We start from the raw sequence: 24,612 nt of genomic DNA, 5'->3' as shown, positions 1-24,612 counted from the left end.
TTCCATTTTCATTCCTCTATTGACTTTTTATCTATACCTAGTTTGCATTTCTTTTCCTAGTTCATATTTCTTTTCCTAGTTTGTCTAAACATTACACTATGTACCCTGAACTTACAAGAAACTATGTAGATTTAACATTATACTGCTTCACCTAAAATGTAAGAAGCTTGTAACAGAATGACTCTATTACCCTCTCCCTTCTTATCGTTTCATTATTATACCTATATTTGTATCATTCATGCCAAAATAAAATATTGGTTTTGCCTTAAAGAGGCTATTATATTTAAGGAAATGAGGTTTAAAAACAAAGAGTCTTTTACACTTAAGCAAATATTTCTCATCTCCAGTGCTCTTAGGTCACACGTTTCAGTTTTTTACACATCTTGAGATTTTTATTGTATATTAGACATTATGGATGGTATGTTTTAAAGAATCTGGGCTCTGTTATCCTTTATGAAATATTGTTGGGTTTTGTTTTACCGGGTTATTAAATCACTGACTGATAACCTGGAGTTTGTGGAGGCTTGGTTTTACACTTTGTCAAGGGAGGATCTGTTTTGATTTGTCCTTAGTCTTAGAATTGATCTCTCAGTCCTGTGACAAAGTGTTAGAACCCTAGGCATGGGCTTTTTCTGGAATTTCAGTGGAAATGCCAAAGTACTTGCCAAACCTCTATACCTAGGCAGGACTCAAACTGCAAACTCTGTCTCCCCTGTTGTGGGCAGGAGTTTAAATCTCTGCCCACGTGTTTCAGCCTTTTAGCTGTTGCCTTCCACTGGTATCCTTGGATACTCCTTGGTGCAAGTTCAATTCAGGGATCAGCCTAAGATGTAGGGGAGATTGTACCCAGATTCGTATGCATACCTGAGATGAATATATAGGACTCAACGGGAGATTCTATGCAGCCACCTTTGTGACTCCCTCCTTTCTGGACTTTACCACTCAAACTCCAGCCACTCCTGCATCTCCCAATTCGATCTTCTGACACCTCCGGCCAATATGACTTCGGCTTTCTGTTTGAGTTTTAGCACTGACTGGGGAACGCCTTCCGAGGAAGCGCTGCATAAACTCGGATCTTACCCGGTGCAGTTCCCTTCTTTCAAGAGTCAAATCCTGTTTCTGCTGCCTTTTTGTCATTTTCTGGTGCCTTCAAATAGTTTTGTTAGTATTTCGTCAGAGGTTTACGATGTATATATTCAGGGGGGTTGGGGGGGTGGGGGGGGTGGGTAGTCCAACCCAAGCTGTTCCACCATCACTAAAACTGAAAATCCTTTGCACATACTGTTTGGTCACTTGCTTTGTCCACCTAACAATTTAGCTTGAACATTTTCCTTCATCATTAGCATCTTCTTCTACAACCTAATTTCTCAGATTCGAGCATAAGTTTTTAAGTTTTTTTAAGTTTATTTAAACTTAGAGACAGAGAAAGGGAGCAGGGGAGGGGCGGAGAGAGAGGGAGAGAGAAAATCCCAAGCAGGCTCCAGGCTGATAGCGTGGAGCCTGATGTAGGGCTCAAACTCACGAACTGTGCGATCACGACCTGAGCTGAAACCAAGAGTTGGACACCTAACCGAATGAGCCACCCAGGCGCCCCTCAAGCATCATTTTTTAAAAATAAACCTCACTGGATTCGTGTCTGAATAGTGGAAACTGCCAAAATACATAACTTCAGCTTTCTTGTAAGATCCCAACGACTGGTTTCCCACACCACGGAGGTGGTGAGAAAGTATTATTAGGTAACCTATGGTGAAAATTCAGAACTTCACGAACTATCCCACTCGACAGAGTTTAAACAACTTGCCTGGCCCCTCTTCTAGCTGTACCTTAACTGATATACCAACCGTAGGGATATTCAAAAACGGTGACACTGGTTCAAAAAAAGAACTTGCCCCTCAGAAAATAAATTAACAAATGCTCAGTGCACCTTTGCAAGATTGGCCCTTTCTCCGCACGTGCCCCCTGGGTGCACTAGTATTTTCCTCGTGGGAGCTCTAGGGAAAGGTGTAGGGAAAGAAAGTTGACACGCAGAGAAACCCTTCACCACACATCAGGGCTCACCAGCCGTTTATATTTCAAACACGCTCTGATTTACAAACACAGTAAAACGAGAGCTCGACGGGCTGTGCTAAGTCCGTGGGGCACTTTCCATATATAATACTGACTGATAAACACCCTCCCTCTGCAGAGGCAAAGTGGGAAGCTTTTCCTAATGCAGGCTTTGTAGCTGTCCCCACTGAGAGTAGATAAAAATTTCAAGCATTAGTTATCAGGTCTGACAAGATTTATATTTAGGGTGTTTTTTGTTTGTTTTTTTTTTTTAATTCCAGAGTTTTCTAGGCAATTCCATCTCCTGGAAGAGAAAGCGTCTTTTCTCTAGTTTATGCCTGTGTTGATTATTCACCATGGAGAGTAAAGGGCAGAAATGAAAGGGGTACAAAACGGGGTTTCTCTTGAGACAGCAGAACATGGAGGACAGCTTTTCCTGGATTGTCATTCTGCTGTCGGGGTTTCGGAAGCAGAGCCGCGATTGTCTTTACTCAGGACACCCGAGCCCCGGCAGGAACGCTCTAAGTGTCCTTGAAAACGCAAGATTCTCCGGGCCTCCGATCGTTAAGGGCTCGGCACCAGGACCTGTGAGGATCCCTGCAGTTCTCCACCTCTTGGATAAAAATGCTGGCTGAAAATTCAAGGAATAAATCTGATCCCTTATGCCCTGGTACTTACACTAAGCCCTCTTAATAAGAAAGCGATTTTGAGGGATGGAAGTCATGTTGATCTTCATCTCCATCAACACACTTCCAGTTCGCCCCAGGTGCCCTGGAGTACCTGGGACTGGACACACCGCCACCCAGAGGCGAGGTGGCGGAATTGCAGATGAGGTGGCGATGGTGTTTTGTGAACACTTTTATTTTTCTTCTTTCAGTTTATTTATTTATTTTGAGAGAGACAGAGCGTGAAGGGGAGGGGCAGGGAGTCTCAAGTGGGCTCCGCGCTGACAGCGCAGACACCGGGCTCGAACTCACGAACCGTGAGATCGTGACCTGAGCCGAAACCAAGAGTCGGATGCTTAACCCAACTGAGCCACCCAAGCGCCCCTTGTTAACGCTTTTTTTTAATTTTTTTTTAATGTTTTATTTATTTTTGAGAGAGAGAGTGCGTGCGCGAGCGAGCTGGGGAGGGGCAGAGAGAGAGAGGGCAACACAGGATTAGAAGCAGGCTCCAGGCTCTGAGCTGTCAGCACAGAGCCCGATGCAGGGTTTGGACCCACGAACTGTGAGATCATGACCTGAGCCGGAAGTCGGAGGCTTAACCGACTGAGCCACCCAGGCGTCCCCCCTTGTTAACGCTTTTCATTTGAATCTTCCAACTTTAAGTTATCACATCATCTGCAAAGAAAACCATCTGTCTGGTGACCACTAGAGCAACCTGTCTGAGGTTTTCAGAAACTATAGTCAAAGTTCTCTATAATTCTCAGAATTTTCCCTGCCTGTCCTCAGGAAGAGGTTTGATTCCTATGTACCAGAATGATCTATAAGTACTCAGCAACAGGGCCCAAGGTGACACCAAGAAGATTTTTTTTAAGGTGCAAATAACATATTTCAGCCAAAGTCAGCGTGTACTTAATAGGCAATTAGCGACATTGGAAAAGCAGGAAAAAGAAAGACGATTGAAGATGAAGGCCACAAGGGGAGAGGCAAGGACAGCTGAGTGGATGAACCGGACCCCCAAATAGGTAAAACTAGATGAAAGCTGCCACTGATGTACGCCCACATGAGCTACGAGGCAGAGAAAACATCTGAGGTGATTGTGGCTCAAGCTGGAAGACATGCGTGTGGCATTTAAGGGACGCTTGCTATGCACCCAGAGCTTTACGTGGCATCTCCCTTAATTTTCTTTAAAGAGAAAACGTATTTTTTTTTTAAGTTTATTTTTGAGAGAGAGAGAACACTCGAGTAAGGGAGGGGCAGAGAGAGAGGGAGAGAGACAGAGAGGGAATCCCAAGCAGGCCCCGCACCGTCAGCGCAAAGCCCGATGGGGGTCTCAAACACACGAACCGCGAGATCATGACCTGAGCAGAAGTCGGACCCTTAACCAACTGAGCCACCCACGCGCCCCTCTTTTAAAAATATGAAACAGAAGCTTGACAATCCCTGAGTAAGCTCTCACTGTGTGCCATGCACGGAACTAAACACTTTACATGCATTATCTTGTCCTTCACCACAATCCTTCAAGGTTTTTTTTTAATTTATTTTTTAATTTTTTAAATTTACATCTAAGATAGTTAGCATCTAGTGCAACAATGATTTCAGAAGTAGCTTCCTTAGTGCCCCTTCCCCATTTAGCCCATCCCCCCTCCCACCACCCCTCCAGCAACCCTCAGTTTGTTCTCCACATTTATGAGTCTCTTCTGTTTTGTCCCCCTCCCTGTTTTTATATCATTTTTGCTTCCCTTCCCTTATGTTCATCTGTTTTGTCTCTTAAAGTCCTCAGATGAGTGAAGTCATATGACATTTGTCTTTCTCTGACTAATTTCACTTAGCATAATACCCTCCAGTTCCATCCACATAGTTGCAAATGGCAAGATTTCATTCTTTTTGATCGCCAAGTAATACTCCATTGTATACATTTACCACATTTTCTTTATCCATTCATCCATCGATGGCCATTTGGGCTCTTTCCATACTTTGGCTATTGTGGGTAGTGCTGCTATAAACATTAAGGTGCATGTGCCCCTTCGAAACAGCACACCTGTATCCCTCGGATAATACCTAGTAGTGCCATTGCTGGGTCGTAGGGTAGTTCTATTTTTAACTTTTTGAGGAACCTCCACACTGTTTTCCAGAGTGGCTGCACCAGTTTGCATTCCCACCAGCAGTGCAAAAGAGATCCTCTTTCTCCACATCCTCACCAACATCTGTTGTTGCCTGAGTTGTTAATGTTAGCATTCTGACAGGTGTGAGGTGGTATCTCATTGTGGTTTTGATTTGTATTTCCCTGATGGTGAGTGATGTGGAGTATTTTTTCATGTGTCGGTTGGCCATCTGGATGTCTTCTTTGGAGAAGCGTCTATTCATGTCTTTTGCCCTTCACTGGACTATTTGTTTTGGGGGTGTTGAGTTTGATAAGTTCTTTATAGACTTTGGATACTAACCCTTTATCTGATATGTCGTTTGCAAATATCTTCTCCCATGCCATCAGTTACCTTTTAGTTTTGCTGATTCCTTCGCTGTGCAGAAAGTTTTTAGTTTGATGAGGTCCCAGTAGTTCATTTTTGCTTTTGTTTCCCTTGCCTCCAGAGACGTGTTGAGTAAGAAGTTGCTGTGGGCAAGGTCAAAGAGGTTTTTGCCTGCTTTCTCCTCAAGGATTTTGATGGCTTCCTGTCTTACCTTTAGGTCTTTCATACATTTTGAGTTTATTTTTGTGTCTGGGGTAAGAAAGTGGTCCAGGTTCATTCTTCTGCATGTCGCTGGCCAGTTTTCCCAGCACCATTTGCCAAAGAAACTGTCTTTATTCTGTTGGATATTCTTTCCTGCTTTGTCAAAGATGAGTTGGCCATAGGTTAGTCGGTCCATTTCTGGGTTCTCTATTCTGTTCCATTGATCTGAGTGTCTGTTTTTGTGCCAGTACCGTACTGTCTTGATGATTACAGCTTTGGAATACAGCTTGAATCCCGTTCAAGTAGGTATTCTTATCCCCAGTTTACATACACTACAAGTATTAGCTGGGATGACCCTTCCTTTTGAGATCTGCATAAGCTTGGTGTAAACCTCCATTTCGTGACAAAGCAATGCTAGCTAGCCCCATGATTTTGAGCCCTTCCTTAAGAGCATACTTTCTCAGTTTCCCCTGCCTCTGAGCTCCTGTTTTAGCTGAATGAGTTTTGCTTCGTAACTGTCTGATCCTTCCATCTTTCTTTGTTTTTAATGTACTTTATTGTCAAATTGGTTTCCATACAACACCCCGTGCTCATCCCAACAACTGCCCTCCTCAATGCCCATCACCCATTTTCCCTCTCCCCCATCGCCCCCCCCATCCACCCTCAGTTTGTTTTCTGTATTTACATCTTTCTTTCTTCCATTCACTTCTAAACAGAACGCCAGGCCCATCCCTCTACTTAATTCACACGTGAACACACACACACACACACACACACACACACACACACACATCCAACTCAGCCATTTGTGTTTACAGCAAATTTTACCAAAGATTTAGAAAGATAGATTAGGTGAACAGCACAGTAAGAGAAATAAGTTGGAACTAATAACAGCTCTCCCTGTTCCTGGAGTCCTTTTATTTTTTTTTAAATATTTACTTTTTTGAAAGAAAAAGAGAGAGAACAAGAGAGAGCGCACGTGTTTGTGAGCATGAACGGGGGAGGGGCAGAGAGAGAGCAAGGTACAGAGGCTCTGAAGCGGGCTCTGTGCTGACAGCAAAGATCCTGAGGCGGGACTTGAACTCACGAACCTTAAGATCATGACCTGAGCCCAAGTCTTACTGGCTCCTCTTTCCCCTTCTCCCTTACTCCTTCCCACAGGGCCAACGATAAATGACGGACTTCCCCCACGTTCTTATAGAAAATGATTGGCCTGGACTGTATCCTGCATTTCCTTTCCAGACCCTTCTCTGAGGCCTTTACTTTCATGATACCGTGAAGGTATTTTCCAAAGGGAGTTCTGTGTCTGAGGAATTCTGACAAACAAGAAATACAGATGAGGAAACCAAGGCTCTAAGAAGTCTTAAAATTTGCCCCCGGTGAAGCAGGTAGTAAGTGACAGCTCACAACTGATTCCCTACAGCTGCACTGTCCAATACAGAAGCCATTAGCCTTATGTTGCTACTTAAATTTAAACTGGACTTAATTCACATTGAATAAAATTAAAATTTCAGTTCCTTCCTCTCGCTGGCCATATTTGTTTTCATATTTTTAATGCTTATGTATTTTTGAGAGAGCATGCAAGTGAGAGGGGGAGGGGCAGAGAGAGAGAGAGGAGGACAGAGCATCTGAAGTGGCCTCTGCTGACAGCAGAGAGCCGGATGTGGGGCTCGAACTCATGAGCCGTGACATCGTGACTTGAGCGGAAGACACTTAACGGACTGAGCCACCCCAGGTGCCCCTCGCTGGCCACATTTTAAGTGCTCGGAAGCTCTCGTGGCTGCTGGCTATTGTGCTATGCCATGCAGATAGAGAACAGTCCAGTCATTCCAGAAAGTTCTGCACATGCTGTACAGTTCCCAGACTCTGCTCTCTTGCCTCGGTGCCACCGCTGGAGATAGTCACAGGCCCTTGTCATTCTTCTTTTCTTGGACTGCCTCCTGCTGTGCTATTTGTAAATGAGAAGAAACACGGAGGACGAGTGGTGACAAGCAGTTGCAAGTACAGAGTCTGTGAAAACAGCCTAGTTTCTCTGTCACCTGTGGCTCTTCCCATATTTCCACTGGCCCTGAACGACTGTTGAGACCACTTATCCTCCGGGAACAAAGGCCTCCTTTCATAGTCAAGGCACTGGCCACCTTGTGAACCTTACAGAAGCTGCAGGTTTTTAAAGAGTGCTCGTGTTTCCTGCTCCTGCTTCCCCTCCCCGCTTGAAGGGTAAAGCACTTTCTTCTGAGCTCTCAATTCTCTTGAATTCTCGGAATCGGTTCAAAGGGCCCCCATTTCTTCACGTCGAGCTTTGACCGCAAGACGGATGATTCATCGAGATTGAACGCCTTTCAGCCAGTGCAACTCAGCTGCCCTTTGCGATCACCTGGGAGCTTGGAAAAGATCCGGGTGCTCAGGCCCACCGAAGACCAGTGACATCAGAGTCCCTAGGGCCGGGAGCGGGGCCTCAGCACTGTTCATAGTCGGCCGCGGATTCTGACGTGCGTCCCCGTCATAAGGCAGCACCGGCATATGGAGAGCCACTGCACGGTACGGATTCCCCAGACCGGCTGTCCCTGAGCATTGCCCTGGGATGCTTTGTCAAAATACAGATTTCCAGGCTCCCCGCCCACCAACTGAGTCACAGTCTAGAGGCTCGGGGTCAAGCTATTTGTATTTTTCTGAGGAGACCTAAGAGATTTCAAGGGAACACAGCTTTGCAAACATTCGCTTCCGGGGCATTGGGCACCCAGTAGGGACAGGGGCACAATTGCGCAGTGAGGTAAATGTACCTCTCTCGTGCACTTGGGGCCCACTGACAGGCTTCCCGCTCACCCCCCCCCCCCAGCACTGCAAACAAGGCACCTCCACACCTGCTCTCTTACTGATCAAACACCCCCTGGGCCCTCCCTGCCTCCCTCATGTTTGGGTTTTCACCTGTGCTTTCTAAAACAGGAAACTGAAATAAAGCTGGCATCTGGAAAATCCTCAGAGAATCCCTATGCAATGGACCCTTTTCTGTTCCTGATGTGACCTTTCTGCCTCAAGATGAGTGTTTCTCCCTGGCATCCAACCCATGTTATAATGGAGACCAGCGTCCCAGCATCTTGCCTTATGCACAGTAAGTGCTCAAAAAAGGTCTGGATGTGAATGATAGATGTATGCAAGTATTTCTATATTCATAATTTGACATTCAAAGATTTTTTTAAATTTTCAATGTTTATTTTTGAGAGAGAGAGACAGAGACAGAGCACGAGCAGGGGAGGGGCAGAGAGAGGGGGAGACACAGAATCCGAGGCAGGCTCCAGGCTCTGAGCCGTCAGCACAGAGCCTGATGTGGGGCTCGGACTCACAGACCGCGAGATCATGACCTGAGCCAAAGTCGGTCGCTCAACCGACTGAGCCACCCAGGTGCCCCAACATTCAAAGATTTTTTTTTTTTAAAGGTCTGTGTTTCTACAGTCCAAAGAAATCCCTTTTGTGACAATCAAACTAGTTCCATGGCACATCTTTGCATACAAATGTGGTAAAGTAGAATGTAGGGAAATTATTTAAATTAACAGATGGACCCTGCAAGCTGTCTAATTAATGCATTGGGAATTAGTGTCACTCCAAGTTTTTTTAAGATTTTATCTTTAAGCAATCGTTACACCCAACACGGGGCTCGAACTCACGACCCCGAGATTAAGAGTTGCCTGCTCTACCGACTGAGCCAGCCAGGCACTCCTGTCACTCCGATTTTAAATCAATGTTCTGAAGAAGTTGGAAGGGCCCACTGAAACGGTCTTCCACATATTTGTATGAATTTGGCTCGTAAATACATATAAACTACCCGAAAGACTAAAGAAAATAGAAACAGGTGTCTTCTCTCTGAGGCGATTTTCTTGAAGAAAGCCCACATTTTCAGAGCTCGGGGGCCCCAGTGTTTGTTAAGGTGGTTTTCACCCAGGGGCCCTAGAGAAAGAGGCAATGATTATTTCCAGGTAAAAGGATTTTCCTTCCTCCTTTTTGCTTTGATTTCCTGTTTTTTATACAGTAAACAAATCTATTTTTAGGCAATAATAAATTGAAGCGTGCCAGCTCAATAGTGAGCATTGGGAGTTCTGTTCAAGTGGAAATCAGAGAAGACCTTTCCATCACTGCTCACAGATAGAGGAGGTAGGCCGAACTAGTGTTCACTTCGTGGTTGGAACCCTTCTCTTTGTTTTTTTCGTAACTCTTTTAATGTTTATTTATTTTTGAGAGAGAGAGAGAGTCAGAGCATGAGCAAGGGAGAGACAGAGAGAGAGGGAGTCACAGAATCCGAAGCAGGTTCCGGGCTCTGAGCTGTCAGCACAGAGACGGACATGGGGCTCGAACTTGGGAACGGCGAGATCATAACCTGAGCCAAAGTCAGACCCTTAACTGACTGAGCCACCCAGGCGCCCCGGAACCCTTCTCTTTAGTGGGAGCTTTATGCCAGTTTAAACTTTTGAAGATAAATATTAATCCATGATAGAATCTTTTCTCCATCACACAAGATTTTCCAGTTGCATATTCCTTTATACATTCTTCACGAATAAAGAAAGACTTCAAAAATGGATCTTGTAAGTAGCTTAAGAAAATAATCCCAACATTAGAAAATCGGTATGCAGGAAAATCTAAAATGGGAAAAATTTGGCAAACAAGTTAAATGTCCCCAGATAGAAGAATGGTCTAGCAAATTACAATATAGCCATTTGAAAGAATATTTTGAAGCCAATTGAAATTTGATTATGAGGGATAGTGACCGAGAGAATGCATATCACATAACATTTTTAAAGAACAATATATAATCAACACCAGAACGGTAGGCCACTTCCTACCCCGAGAATGACTACAATGGAAAAGACTGACAGGGAGGGAAATAGGCACAGCCACTTTAGAAAGCATTTGGGCAGGTCCTCAAAAGGTTAAACACGGACTTAACACATGACCCAGCAATTCCACTCCCAGGCTTATACCCGAGGGAATTCAAACCAGTCCTTCAAATACTTGTATGTGAATGTTCTTAACAGCACTGTTCACAATAGCCACAGGGCAGCGACCACCCAAACGTGCTTCCTTGATGACCCGCTGAACAAAAGGAGGCATACCCACGGTTGGACCTGCAACGGGATGTGGTTCGGCCATAAAAAGGACTGAAGTACTTCTAGCAACCACAGTGTGGATAAGCCTTGAAAACATTAGGCAAAATGAAAGAAGCCAGTCACAAAAGACCACACGTTGAGTCAATCCGTGTATATGAAATGTCCGGGATGGGCACATCTGTAAGAGATAGAAAATCTCTAGGGCTAGGAGGATTGGGCATGACTGCCAATGGGAAAGGGGGGTTCTTTGGGGATGATGGAAATGCTTTAAAATATATTGTGCTGGGGGCACCTGGGTGGCTCAGTTGGTTAAGCATCTGACTCTTGACTGGCTCAGGTCATGATCCCATGGGTTGTGGGATCGAGCCCCACGTCGGGCTCTGCACTGACAGTGCTGAGCCTGCTTGGATTCTCTCTCTCCTCTCTGCCCCTCCCCTGCTCACTCATACTCGCTCGTTCTCTCTCTCTCTCTCTCTCTCTCTCTCCCTCAAAATAAGTAAATAAACTTAAAAAAAAACTTAAAAAAAATTTATTGTGCTGACAGTTTCACAACTCGGTAACTATACTAACAACCACTGAGCAGCGCCTGGGTGGCTTAGTCGAATAAGCGTCCGACTTTGGCTCAGGTCATGTTCTCATGGTTCGTGGGTTCACACCTTGCATTGGGCTCTGTGCTGACAGCACGGAGCCTACTTAGGATTCTCTCTCTCTCTTTCTCTCTGCCTCTCCCCCACTTGTACTCTCTCAAAATAAATAAACGTTAAAAAAAATGTATACTTTGGGTGAATTGCATGGTGCATGAATTGTATCTCAGTAAGTTGCTACAAAGAACACATCTAGTTATGTGCACGCTGTGACGAGAGAAAAGCAGACGCAGAAAGGAAAACATTCAAATTTAAAAATATTTTGCAATGTGATCATGTAATTATAATAACAAAAATAAAAATGAATCCAATTAATGGAGAGGAGCCAGTGCAGGGATTTGCAAGCTAGTTTTGTAAGCACTCCATGTTGTCTGCAGTAAAGTAAAGGCTTACAACATTTGGGGACAGGCACTGAGGGAAGAGAAGACAACTCTCCCTAAAAGTCAAAGTTACTAGAATAGATTAGAAAGGCGACTGGCAGGGGCTCCTGGGTCGTTCAGTTGGTTAAGCATCTGACTTCAGCTTAGGTCATGATCTCACAGCTCGTGCCCCACGCCGGGCTCTATGCTGACAGCTCAGAGCCTGGAGCCTGCTTCAGCTTCTGTGTCTCCCTTTCTCTCTCTGCCCGTCCCCAATTTGTGCTCTCTCTCTCTCTCTCTCTCTCTCCCTCTCTCTCCCTCTCTCTCCCTCAAAAATAAAGAAGCTTGAAAAAAAAAAGGCGACTGGCAAACACAGAGTAGGTCTACAAGAATCATTAGCTGAGTGGATATGTCTTGGGTTATATCCTGAGTCCCTTGTCTCTCCTCCCCATACCCTCCCTAACAAGTTTCATTCTCACCTATAACCTTGACTCCCTTCTGTAGCAATGATTTGCCAGTCTATTTACTGCACAGAGCTCTTTGCTGGGTTTGACTCCTGTAGCTATCTGCCTCTTATTAATAATAACTAGCGCCTGGGTGGCTCAGTCGATTGGGCATCTGACTTCGGCTCAGGTCATGATCTCGCGGTCCGTGAGTTCGAGCCCCGCGTCGGGCTCTGTGCTGACGGCTTGGAGCCTGGAGCCTGCTTCGGATTCTGTGTCTCCCTCTCTCTCTCTCTCTCTCTCTCTCTCTCTCTCTCTGCCCCTCCCCCACTCCCCCACTCCGTCTCTCTCTCTCTCTCAAAAATGAATAAACGTTAAAAAATTTTTAGACAATAATAACTGTAAAGTTTATTACTAAACTGTGTTCCCTGGCATTAGCCCTCTTAGAATCAGCACTTACAAGAATACCTTTGACTTTTTTCTCTTTTTTGGACACAATACAAGCTTATTTATTTGGACATTCTACCCAACACAAGTGTCAAGGTAGTGGTAACGTGTCCACTTGGAGCCCAAAGCAGGTGCCTGCTCGAAGACAACTCCACCCTCCAAACCCTTTTCCCCTCCTGCCACCAAATTATGAAATAATAATGCCGAGACTGTCAAGAGCAGGGTCAAGCAAATGATGTCAAGGACCCTGACAAGAAGGCATGAATGGCTCAACACAGAAAGAGACGTATTTCAGTGGCAATTGGCTACTGGACACTGTGTTCGTGCTCTCCTTGCATTGTTAGCCCATTTAAAGCTCGTATCAGCTCCAAGGTGAGTGTTAATCATATTTACGTTTTCAGGTGGATTCAGGCAGGAACAGTAAGGGCTAAAGGTTTCACAGCTAGGAAGGGGAGGAACAAGAATTCGAATACAGGCAGTCAGACCCCAGAGCCTCACTCTGTGGATCAGGGTTCCTTCACCTCAGCACTAGTGACATTTGGGGCCAGATACACTGTTGACCTCGACCCATTAGATGTCAAAAGCAATGCCCGAGCAGTGACCATCAGAAAAACCAAGAGCAGAGAAAAAGACAGGAAGAAGAAATGAGAACAAATAGCCCTTATTCTTTTGGACTGATTTGCTTTTGTTTAAAGCAAAAGAAACAGAAACAGTCCTTAAAGACTAATAAGAGACGGGTAAAGATGGGTAAAGAAAGAGTCCCTAATGTACTTAAGCTTACCTAAGAGTAAACAGAGATATTCTGTAAAGCAGTGTTTCCCAAATTACGTAATCACGTACTGAGCTGAAAAAGTACTGATAGCTGAGTCCCAGAGACCCAGAGATTCTAATTTAATTGGTCCAAGATGTGGCCTGGGTTTAGGGTTTTTTAAAAGCTCTCCAAGTGCTGCTAGTATGAATCCAAAACTAAGAACCACTGCTATAAATTATTCAACTAGTACGTTATTTCTATGGGTCTTATGAATTATGTAAATTGATTGCATTTGTTTAACCTAATAGAAAACCAAACGGTTACCTAATAAATTGAGTACATATTATTATCAACATTCATTGATTGTCAGATTTGTAGAGGTTCATTGCATTCTCCAGCCAGAATGGAAAGCATTCCCTAGTTCCTAACTTTTTGGCCATCTTGTTTCCCATCATCGTTTCCAGTAGAAAATGAACAAAAAAGTTGGAAATGCTATGAGTTATTTCATAGTTGTTCACAACACTGTAAAACTGTAATGGAAGAAACTTTTTCGTTATTGGGTACAATGTGGTTTGGAGTGGTTTCAGGGCTCTAAACACTCTCTTTTGGATTATTCCAGTATTTTTGATTAGGTGATTTTTCTACACGTTAATCTTGTCCCTACCACCATGAACAATCCAGAATTCACAGGCTCAAATGCAACAAATGCATTTCTAATATGGGGTTTATTCAGAGAACAGCAGGACACTGTAGATTTTTATAATTTCACCTTCAAACTATGGAAAAGATGACCATTTTCCCAACTTGCTTTCTAGGACAATGACCAGCAAATCTTACCCAATGTAGACACAACACTGCTATTCACACCGAGTATCCTCCCTTTCATTCCTTAGACAGTCTACACCTGCACATGGTAAGTAATAAAACAGTGTGGACCTTCTAATCATTTCTCTAGTACTGATGATCATTTGTAATGACATTGAACAAAACTTTGCCCAGCAATTTGCATTGATTCTTAGGAGAGGGTCACTTCTCACTCCCTGATCTAAGTGTAAGTCACTCCTTACACATTGATCCATGGAATTCATAAGATTCGTCAGAATTAAGCAAAAGAAACCAAAATTTACATTCAATTACAAGTTATCTTTCAACCCCTACTCTGAAGATTAGGGAATGGGTTTGCTTATTTTGTTTTGTGATTATTGCCAATTTTGTTGGGTATTTTGTGGAAGGAAGAGAAGGCTTGGAAGGGTCACGAGTTTTCCCAGGCCCCGGGAGTGCATAAATACTTCCAAGAGCAGGGTGGAATTCAATAAATTATGGCAGAAACTCTCTTCAAAAGATGAGTCTACACTGTAGATGTAGTCTACACTGACCCTGGATAGCAGAAATATCTGAATTCACATAACGCATATATTCCCAGAGAGCTATGTGTCATTTAATGACATTTTGATTTTAATTGCACACATGGTCCACTCCTACAGTTAACTCTTTGCAAACAAACAAAGCATAGGGAGCATCAATGCCTACTCTTTGAGTCTTCGTGGCATCTGGCAACCTGCTTTATATGTTAAAAATATGCCCTGTAGGAGCACCTAGGTGGCTCAGTTGGTTAAGCATCCGACTCTTGGTTTCGGCTCAGGTCACGATCTCACAGTTCGTAAGTTCGAGCCCTGCATCAGGCTCTGCACTGATGGCACAGTCTGCTTGGGATTGTCTCTCTCCCTCTGTCTGCCCCTCCCCTTCCTGCTCATGCTCATGCTCTCTCTCTCTCAAAATACAAAAGTAAACATATATATATATATATATATATATATATATATATATGCCTTTTATGTCCAAAATGTGTGCTATTTATTGGGTGTCTAGGGGAAAGATCCTTCAATCACATAAATTATTATTCTCTAGGGGCGCCTGGGTGGCTCAGTCGGTTAAGCGTCCGACTTCGGCTCAGGTCATGATCTCGTGGTTCGTGAGTTCAGGCCCCATGTCAGGCTCTGTGCTGATGGCTCAGAGCCTGGAGCCTGTTTCAGATTCTGTGTCTCCCTCTCCCTCTGACCCTCCCCCGTTTGTGCTCTGTCTCTGTCTCAAAAATAAATAAACGTTAAAAAAAATTTTTTTTTTAATTATTATCCTCTATTTTGTGTAGCTTCTGCTTTTTGTCATTCCAGTGCTCCTTTGTAAACTGAAGGTGAACACGGTAAGCAATAAACAGTATGGACCTTCTAATCATTTCTCTAGTACTGATGAAGTCTGCGGGTGGAAGGACGGAGTGACCCAGAAGAAGTATGGTGCAAGCATGGGATTTTTGATGGCTATTGACTGCTTGGCTCTGCTCTCAGTTTCCATTGATTTCTTGGCGTTGACAGGATCTACTACTGCGATGCTTTGTTTCAGAGAGCCACTTTTTTGTTTTTTGGCTTTCTTTTTTTTTTTTTTTTTTTTTTTTTGAGAGCCAGTGTTTTATTTTCCCTGCTGCGGCATGTCCCTGGTGCATTGGTCATTTCCTGGAGACCTCATCGTAGCCAGGAAACAGCCAAGAGTGAAGAAATAAGCCAAAATACCTCCAAGCAACTAAAATAGATAATGGCCAAGTCTCCACTGTCCAAATACTTCATAAAGAGGAAAGCCCTTTGGAGTTCTCTGCACATAGTTCTAGTAAGCTCTATTGTGTGATTTTTCTGGCAAAGCACCTTAAACCACGTGTGTTGGGAGGTTAGGAAAGGAAAGTTGCCAAAGGCTGGGACACTGGCAACTATGAAAATGACATCTGATAGACTGCAAGAGAGAAAAAGACCAAAGAACAAAAAGAAAAGAAAAGAAAACCTATAAAAACAGGAATCAAGGAATCAAAACTCAGAGATGGGATCATGCCACAGAGAGGCAAACACCCCATTGTGACCACTGGATTCCCGCGTGGGAGAGAAATTGACATCCACCCGGAAGCCTGAGATAAAAAGACTGGAACAAGGTATGCTCAGCAAACTGTTGGAGAAGGCAGGAAGTATGTGATACATTTTAGAAAGATTTCTAGACAAAATAGTTTTGCTACTGTTTTTGTGTTTAAATGCGTAAAGTTCAGGGAGGGGAAAAAAGACCTTTTACTTTTTAAGCAGTTAAAAAAAAAAAACAACCTGTAACAGAAAAAAGAAAATCGGATCCCGAAGTCATTTAAATAGGCCAGGTCTTCCCTAACCTGCTGGATACATTAGGCATTCCCGTCTTTCAAACAAAGCATGAAAATCTCTTTAGAAGTGTCATGTTCTGCAAATATCACTATAACAGCGATAATATGATTCCCGAAGGAGAGAGACACACACAGAGAGACAGAGTTTTTTCCCAGCCACCTATGCTCTGGATGTTGACCTAGTTATTAACATAATTCATTCGGCTTTAACTTTACTTATCATTCATCAGACTTACTTCCCATGCACCTAGGTAATATTCCTAATTTTCATTTTGATGGCTGCCATGGCAGGTGGCATGCCATATTCCATGATTCTAAATGGCTTCCAATTTTACTAATTATCCATAAGCAATAAAGGAAGGAAGGAAGGAAGGAAGGAAGGAAGGAAGGAAGAAAAGAAAAGAAAGGAAAGAAAGGAAAGAAAAGAAAGAAAAGAAAGAAAGCTCTTTCCTTTTGCCTTGTTGCAACCGAGACAGCAAGATGCAACACCAGGAGCTCTACTGGAGCCCTCCGAGGAAATTGGGCCAGGGTTCTCGTTCTTGCCGCTTCTGCTCAAACCCCACCCCCACCCCGCCCCGGGTCTGATCCCGAAACACGGCCTCAATACGTGCCGCCAGTGTGTCAGCACCCGAAGGTACAGGCTTCAGCAAGCTAGATTAAGTGACCTTCCTTGAACGGGTCATCCAGAATACCTACCGCAATTGCAGATACCCAAGATAGCTACCTTAATGCTGGCTCTTCGGGCCTAAAATAAAAATACTTCAATGATGAGTGCCTCACCAAAAAAAGAAAGAAACAAGAAGACCAAAATGGAGCCACTTGCCCCCACCCCACCCCACCCCACCCCCCAACAACAGCAAACCCAGTCTCAGTTTCATCCTCTGCGGCAATGCGACGCTTGGAGTCGTATTGACTTGTCCTGATTGGCACTAGTGGGGTCATCTGCATGATAAAAACACTCCTATTCCCTTCCCCCACGGAAACAAGAAGTAACAATCCTTGCTTTTCTTTTGCTAATCACTTTAGCCCCCCCCCCCTCCTGTAAAAACCTTCCATTCCGTATACCTCCTGGGGTATCTCTCTAGGTACTTGTTAGCTGGGATACTGCTCCCTTCGGGAATCACTTAATAAAGCCAATTATATCTTTTTTTTTTTTTTTAATATAAACCCTACATCCAACTCGGGGCTTGAATTTCGAGATCCTGATGGCCTCCTGACTGAGCCAGCCAGGCGCCCCCACGTCTTTAAATTCACTCGGTTGAATTTTGTTTTTTAACACAATGTTGTAATAAACATCTATATCTATATAGGTAGACGTAGATAGCTATTGTGTTCTTTTACAGTTCTGAATTACTATCACAGGATAAATTCCCCAAAATGGAATTCGAAATCTATCTAAAGTAAGACCTGTATCTGAACCGTGACTTGCTTTACAGGTGGTCTTACCGCTTATCAAGACCTTCCTCCCCCAGATTAGCCTCAACCTAGCCCCCCACTTGGAGCCCGCTTCCTCCCACCTCTCCAAACTGCCCAAGAACGCAGGGCCCCTGGGGGGCTCGGTGGGTGGAGCCCCCGACTTCAGGTCATGATCTCAGGGTTTGTGAGTTTGATCCCGCATTGGTCTCGCTGCTGACATTGGGGCTTACTGCTGACAGCTTCAGATTCTCTGTTCCCCCTCTCCCTACCTCTCCCCTGCTCACCCTTTCCCTCTCACAAATAAACATATTAAAAAAATTGTTTTAATTGCCCCAGAACCCAGAAATCTGTTCTTCACAGAGAAAGCAGGAGCCTTTTGCTGCCATCTGGTGGACGTTTGGTGACGGCGGCTGTGGTGCCGGTGTCTCTTGTATTATGGCAAAGATGACCCCGTGCTCGCGAGGAGCGCGTGTCCGCGGCTCTTACACCTGAGCACACATCACCCATCTGTGAAAAGGGCCCAGCGGGCATTATTGTTCCTTATGAACAGATGAAGATAGGCTCTGGGGACTAGTCACTTGACCCAGGCCACACAAGCAGCAAGGGACAAAGCCAGGTCTTATGTCCCCTAGAGCCGATGTGCCCATTCCAGCACACGAGCTCCTGGTGTACGGTATCCATGCCAAGCAAAATCTGAAAATATTGGGGGTGGGGCGCTATTAACCTGATTTTTCCCCCCATAACCTATAAGGCGAATACTGCACAGTATAGGCGGGTGTCCTTTACCTCCGTGTCATGACATCTCGTGAGAACTCAAAACATGCCATACGTGGAATTATGCTCTAAAAAAAACCCTTACATCTTGGTGGGCTCAAAGGATTTTAGCCAGCTGAAATTAACAGTATTACTTACAGACTCACCTAACCTCGAGCTTGTTGAAGATTCAACTTTTTTAAAACGGGGAAGAATCGAGTTGGGGATGCAGTCTACAGACAACACCTTGTTGAACCTTAGATGTACAGCTCCACTCAGGTACATGCGATGACATATGTCACTATAGTGTCTGGCGGTGAGATTCCCGCACTTCCCCGGTCACTTTCTAAAGTATCTCCATCACCAACTCTACCCAGCTGTGCCCTCTGCTGGATGAAGGTGGGTACTGTTTTTGCGGAGCTCTGCACAGACAGAACGTAGTGCTTTTTATAATCCTATTTAAGCAAAACTTTGTCGTTACTTGAATTCTGAGTACCATTTCATAATTAGTTGGCTCTGTCTCACACCAGTCCCCTAAACCTCTTTATACATTACTATTCAAGAATCTCATCTACCGAAGATTCAAAGATTAGCTGTTAAAAAGATTAGCTCAGTACTGTATTATCAGCTGATACTGACTCTTGTGACTTCTCAAAAAAGTACTCATAGTTAAATACAAAAATGTAAATATAGGTTCATCTTTTTGGAGTTTCCCACATCTCAAGAAAATGCGTAATGAACCCTTCCGTTACAGTATTTAAGCTTGCAAATATCCAAATAACCGCAATTATTGTCCCACTTCGTTTCATTTCACTGAAGCAGTGTTTATTCCCATGTAGTATGCTACGTTTTGAAGGGCCGTTCTAGCTCCCGAGATGCCTGTGGGGTCCAGTATCGCCTGGTCCAGAACGTCAGTGTACTCCAGCTGAGAAACCCTGTTCTACCCAATCCTACTCCCTTTCCCTTTCCTGGGTGTTGGTGCCAACCAAGGTCATCTCTTCATAAGCACCCTCCTCCGTCAACTCCATCGCAGAGCCGGCTCTCTTTCTGAGCGCATATATAAGAAAAAGAGTGTGTGTGTGTGTGTGTGTGTGTGTGTGTGTTTAAAATTATTAGCGTAAAACAAAAGTGGGAGGAGATACACTAATTATAAAGAGCAGTTCTTTTAAAGGAATGGTGTTGGGAGGGATTCTTGGTGTTTTCCTTCGTGCTTAAGCGCATGTGTCTTCCGAGATTTGTGGATTTCTTCTTGTGTTTTGCTCTGTGCACTAACCGTGTATTACTCTGCAGTTTGGGGAGGGAGAGTGTGGCAACTGTAAAAAAAAGAGAGAGAGAAAGGACATGGGCCATAGTATCGGATACTGCAGGGGCCAAATAACAGTAGGTAGCAGATGGGGAGAAGTCAGCGGGGGGGGGGGGGGGGGCAAGGGTGGGGGTTGTTTAACGGACTGCTGGCAGAGAAACAGCAAGGGGTTCGGTGGAAGGAAGGCAAGGAAATCTACGTGGCCCACTTTTTACAGAAGCAGGACCAAAAAGAGAAGGAGAAAGAACAGTAAGGACAGAGAGGTGAAAAATCAACCAAAACGACTGTAAGGATTGGAGCGCCTGAGCAAGGCCGATAATAATGGGGAAGGGGCTGGGGAAGGAAAACGTATGGATGGAAGAAGACGTCCATTATCGAGGGAGCGAGGTGCCCGCCAGGACGCGGAATTGGATCCGGAGAACACGAGCATGGGCTGGGCCAAACAGAAGCCGAGATCCCTCTGGCTCTAAAACAAGAGGCGAGGTGAGTGTGGAGTTCAGAGGGCGCGTTGCATTTCCAAGGAAGGACACCTGCCCTGGTCATTTGCATTTTTGTCGCGGGGGGAAGGGGGGAGGGGGGGACGGTCCAGGTTGGGGGGGGGGGGCAAAGCTGAACGAGATCGGAAAGTGTAGCAGAGGCCTTCAGGGGGGCCTGGAGCCGCCACGAGGCAATGCTCCTGGGGAAACTTGATGTGGAGAACAAAGGCAAAAGAAATGCAGAAAAAATGAAATTTCCTTCCAACTTGCAGCCCGTCGACAAGTCCTTGAGACAGGCAGAGTGACCTTCCTCTAGGAGTTCAGCTGTCTCCGTGTGAATACTTTGCTAGAGGCGAAAGGCAACCTTAGCTTCACATATGCCCGACCTCCAGGATCCTGTAAATTTCCTTGAACTTATAAAAATTCCTTTGGAAACTTCCTTTATCTCCACCCCCCAAGATAATATGTTAGCAATCATCCTCCAAGCATATGGCCCCCGATATACATCTGAAGGGTCACATGACTGAGGTTTTAGTAATAAATGGCCTTTTCCTAACAGCAGCTAGCCCCTCGAAGGTTCTGGAAACCTTGCTCCCAAGTTCCTTAGAGACTTAGACCCTCCAGAAATCCCTCCCAACTTAAAAGTATATAATCAGTCGCTCTTCACAACCCCAGTGCAGCTCTTTCTGCCCACGGGTCCTGTCCCCGTGCTTTAATAAAACCACCTTTTTTGCACTGAAGACGTCTCAGGACTTCTTTCTTGACCATTCGCTCCTGGACCCCAACAGTTCACATCAAAATTGACCTTCCTTGGGGCGCCTGGGTGGCTCAGTCGGTTGAGCTTCTGACCCCGGCTCAGGTCATGATCTCCCGGTTTGTGAGTTCCATCCCCTCGGTGAGCTCTGCGCTGACAGCTTAGAGCCTGGAACCTGCTTCGGGTTCTGGGTCTCCCTCTCTCTCTGCCCCTCCCCGCTCGCAGTCTGTCTCTCAATCTCTTTCAAAAGGTAAATAAACATTTAGAAACATGTTCAGGTGGCCTTCCTTCATGCAGCTCCCGGGTAGGAACTCAGGACTGTTGTGGCAGGTGCCTCAGCACCGCTCAGGGGACCCAGGCAAGGGGACTGGCTCCTCACCAGCTTCTCCACAACACTCAGGCAGCAGAGGGGTACCAGGGCTGGGGAGATCCAAAAAGCCCCCAGAAGATTAGCCACGGCTTCCCACACCTAGCGTGATCATCCACACCCGTTCATCCCCGGGGTGGGGGGGACTTCGCCCCACCCCACCACCCCCGGTAGCACAGTCCGGGACTATTCTGTGCTACTTCCGGCTTTAGGCAAAGGCCTCTGTAGATTCCCTTGCTGTGGGGGATTTAAAGAAACTCCACATCCACTTCCCCGGCCTCCTGGCAGCCTTCAATCTCCCCAACGGAGAGGGGAGGGATGGGGTTGCTGCGGGCACCCAGTGGGTGGAGGCCAGGGAGGCTGGTCAACGTCGTGGTATGGTACACAGGACACGGGACAGGACACGGGACAGAGCCCCCAGGGAAGGATGATCCGGCCCCAAATGTCAATAGTGCCGAGGGTGAGAAACCCCAATTTCAAGAGCTCCTCGTCTGCAAGGACCCTTAAAGTTTTGCTAAAATCCACTTAAGGATTATTTATAAGTTGAGGTTTACACCCAAAGACCATCTCAGGCAAGAAGGTGAAGAATGGTAGGATTTATAAAATTCCCCCAGATGGCGCTCTAACACAAGGGAAAAATCCAACCCGCCGCCTGCATTTCAGAATCCAGTCTCTCTCCCTGGTCAGCCCTCTGGGGTAACACTGCCCATCCTTTTCAAATCGGAGCCGCACTTTTTAGGTACGCGGTGTTTCCCACCACCAATATTTTTATGCAAGTGAATTAAAATGAATGATGACTGGGGCTTCTGGGTGGCTCGGTCGGTTAAGCGACCCTTTTGATTTCGGCACAGGTGATTTACAGTTCGTGAGAGCGAACCCCCCCGTGAGGCTCTGCACTGACAGCATAGAGCCTGCTTGGGATTTTCTCTCTCCCTCTCTCTCTGCTCCTCCGCCCCCCTCTGTCTCTCTGCCTCTCTCTTCAAATAAACTTTAAAAAAAATGAATAATGACTAGGGGCGCCTGGGTGTCTCAGCCAATTATGTCTGACTTCAGCTCGGGTCACGATCTCACGGTTCGTGAGTCTGAGCCCTGCATCGGGCTTTCTGCTGTCCGTGCAAGGCCTGCTTTGGACCCTCTGTCTCCCTCTCTCTGCCCCTCCTCCACCTCGCACATACTCTCTCTCTCTCTCAAAAATAAATAAACGTTTTTTGGTTTTTGGCTTTTTTTTTTCATGAAGAATGACTAAAACTCAGTCTGGAAGATGAAAACAACAGGGTCGTGTCTTCAGTCAGCAGCGGGGTTTCCATCCCCTGTGGCAACACGGGGGCAGGAGAATCTTCTAGCATCTTGTTGCCTCCTTTCGCGAACTTTTAGCTGGACACCTGGCCAGCAGACAATTCCAAGACGCCTTTGCCCTCAGGATGGCTGGATGATGAACTTCTGGCCATCAGTGAGATTCGAGCGGAAGTGTTGTGAGCACCCTCCAGGTAGTAGGACACTTAAAGCAAGGGTTCTCATCCAAGGGTGACTTTGCCCTCCAGGGGACATTTGACAACGTCTGGAGACATTCTTCGTTGTCCTACTGGGGGATGCTACTGTCATCTAGTGGGTAAAGGCCAAGGATGCTCCTAGAATCCTACAATGCTCAAGAGAGCCTCAAAAAAGAACACAGAGCTGTCCAGCCCCAAATAGGAATTGCGCGCAGGCGGAAAACCCTACCTTAGAGGGAAGGGGGCTGCCCCAGCTTCCCCTCCCCTCCTTCCTACTGGCTGGAAGAGAGGCACAGTGGGAACTGGGCCATGTGGGCCAAGGCAACAAACCAGGGAGTGGGGCGCTCCAAGATAGGTGAAATTGAAGTCCCTGGTCCCATGCGTCTCCCTTACTGCTCCGAACACCTTACACCCAGAGAGACAGAAATACACTTTCAAGAGTCTCCTTCTGGGTCTCTGTGGCAGCAGCCAAAGTACTATCCTATTTAGTAGCACAATCTACTCATTATGTAAATATACTCACACACCCCCAGCGCTATAGCATATGTGGTCCTACTTCTCCACTACCTGCCCGAGACTTGCCCACTGGAGGCCTGCTCTGTTCTGCCCTTCCCAGGGGCCCCCTGAGCTCTTTCTCTCCGGTATCTTACCCCTCTTCTCTCTTTTCTTCCTGTCCCGATGTGGTTTCTTCCCTAAGGCAGAGATTCCAGCAGGCCCAACCGATCTATCAGCCTCAATCCATATCTGACTTTGCCCAGAAGACACCACCCTCCTGCCATCCCCCTTCCCATTCTATCTATACACACCTCATTCCTCCCACATCCATTTTCTGAACAGGGGAGGAAGAATCCCATCTAAAATAACTCCCCTCAATATATACACCCTTTCTGGCCCTTATCCTGCTTTATGCTTGTCACTGAACTGAAATACACAATGACATTATTTATCTGTTTATTGTCTATACCCCACTCTATAGTGTTACTTTTATGAGGTCAAAACCTGTCTTGTTCACCACTGTGTATCTGGTAAATAGAATACCATTGTTCAATAGAAATATATAAACATATGACGCATAGGACACAGATCATTTCAAATGTTCTAGCAGTGGGGCGCCCGGGTGACCCCCTCGGTTAATCCTCAGACTCTTGATTTTCTCTCAGGTCAAGATCGCACCGTTTTGAGCTTGAGCCCCGCGTCTAGCTCCTGCTTGGCATTCTCTGTCTCCCTCTCTCTCTCTGCCCTTCCCCTGCTCGCGTTCTCTCTCTCTCAAAAATAGATACAAAATTTTAAACGTTCTAGCAGTCACATGAACAAAGTAAAAAAACAAAGGTGCAATTAATTTTAACCTCCTTTTATCTCAACAGTCCTTCCCTAACATGTTATTATTAGTAAAATGAGATATTCTACATTCTTTGTCTCATAATAAATCTTCAAAATCCACTGTGATCTACCCTTACGGCATACCTCAGTTCAGACTACCACATTGCAAGCTCTCAACAGCCACGTGTGTCTAGTGACTTCGATGGACCGCGCAGATGTAGAATAATACCTCACACATAGTAGGCATCCAGTACCTATTCGTTAATCTTCCAAACTGTGCGATTCTTCTGTGGTACAGGAATAACGTGGTAATAACATCCTCGCCACGGGTAGAGTCTCACTGACTGAGGTATCTCCTCTTATTAAGGTATTTATAGTTGTTTGTTTTTCACTTTTAAAAATAATTCTGTAATGAACATCTGGCTTAAC

The 24,612-nt window shown here is 45.4% G+C and overlaps 1 long non-coding RNA gene across 1 annotated transcript; it reads right to left on the bottom strand.

Annotated features, from left to right (window-relative positions):
* Window positions 1-9,061: 9,061 nt before the first annotated feature.
* On the bottom strand, window positions 9,062-16,863 carry LOC115507313. The gene is made up of 3 exons (XR_003966608.1): window positions 16,794-16,863; window positions 14,448-14,450; window positions 9,062-9,072 (listed from the first exon to the last, which is right to left on the bottom strand). It is a non-coding gene; the product is annotated as an uncharacterized LOC115507313 (long non-coding RNA).
* Between the last annotated feature and the right edge of the window lie 7,749 nt (window positions 16,864-24,612).

The sequence above is a fragment of the Lynx canadensis genome, chromosome X, assembly GCF_007474595.2.
Source record: "Lynx canadensis isolate LIC74 chromosome X, mLynCan4.pri.v2, whole genome shotgun sequence".
In the NCBI taxonomy this organism is placed as follows: Eukaryota; Metazoa; Chordata; class Mammalia; order Carnivora; family Felidae; genus Lynx; species Lynx canadensis.
Note: the sequence above shows the minus strand (reverse complement) of the source record. Positions and strands in the feature narration are given on the sequence as shown.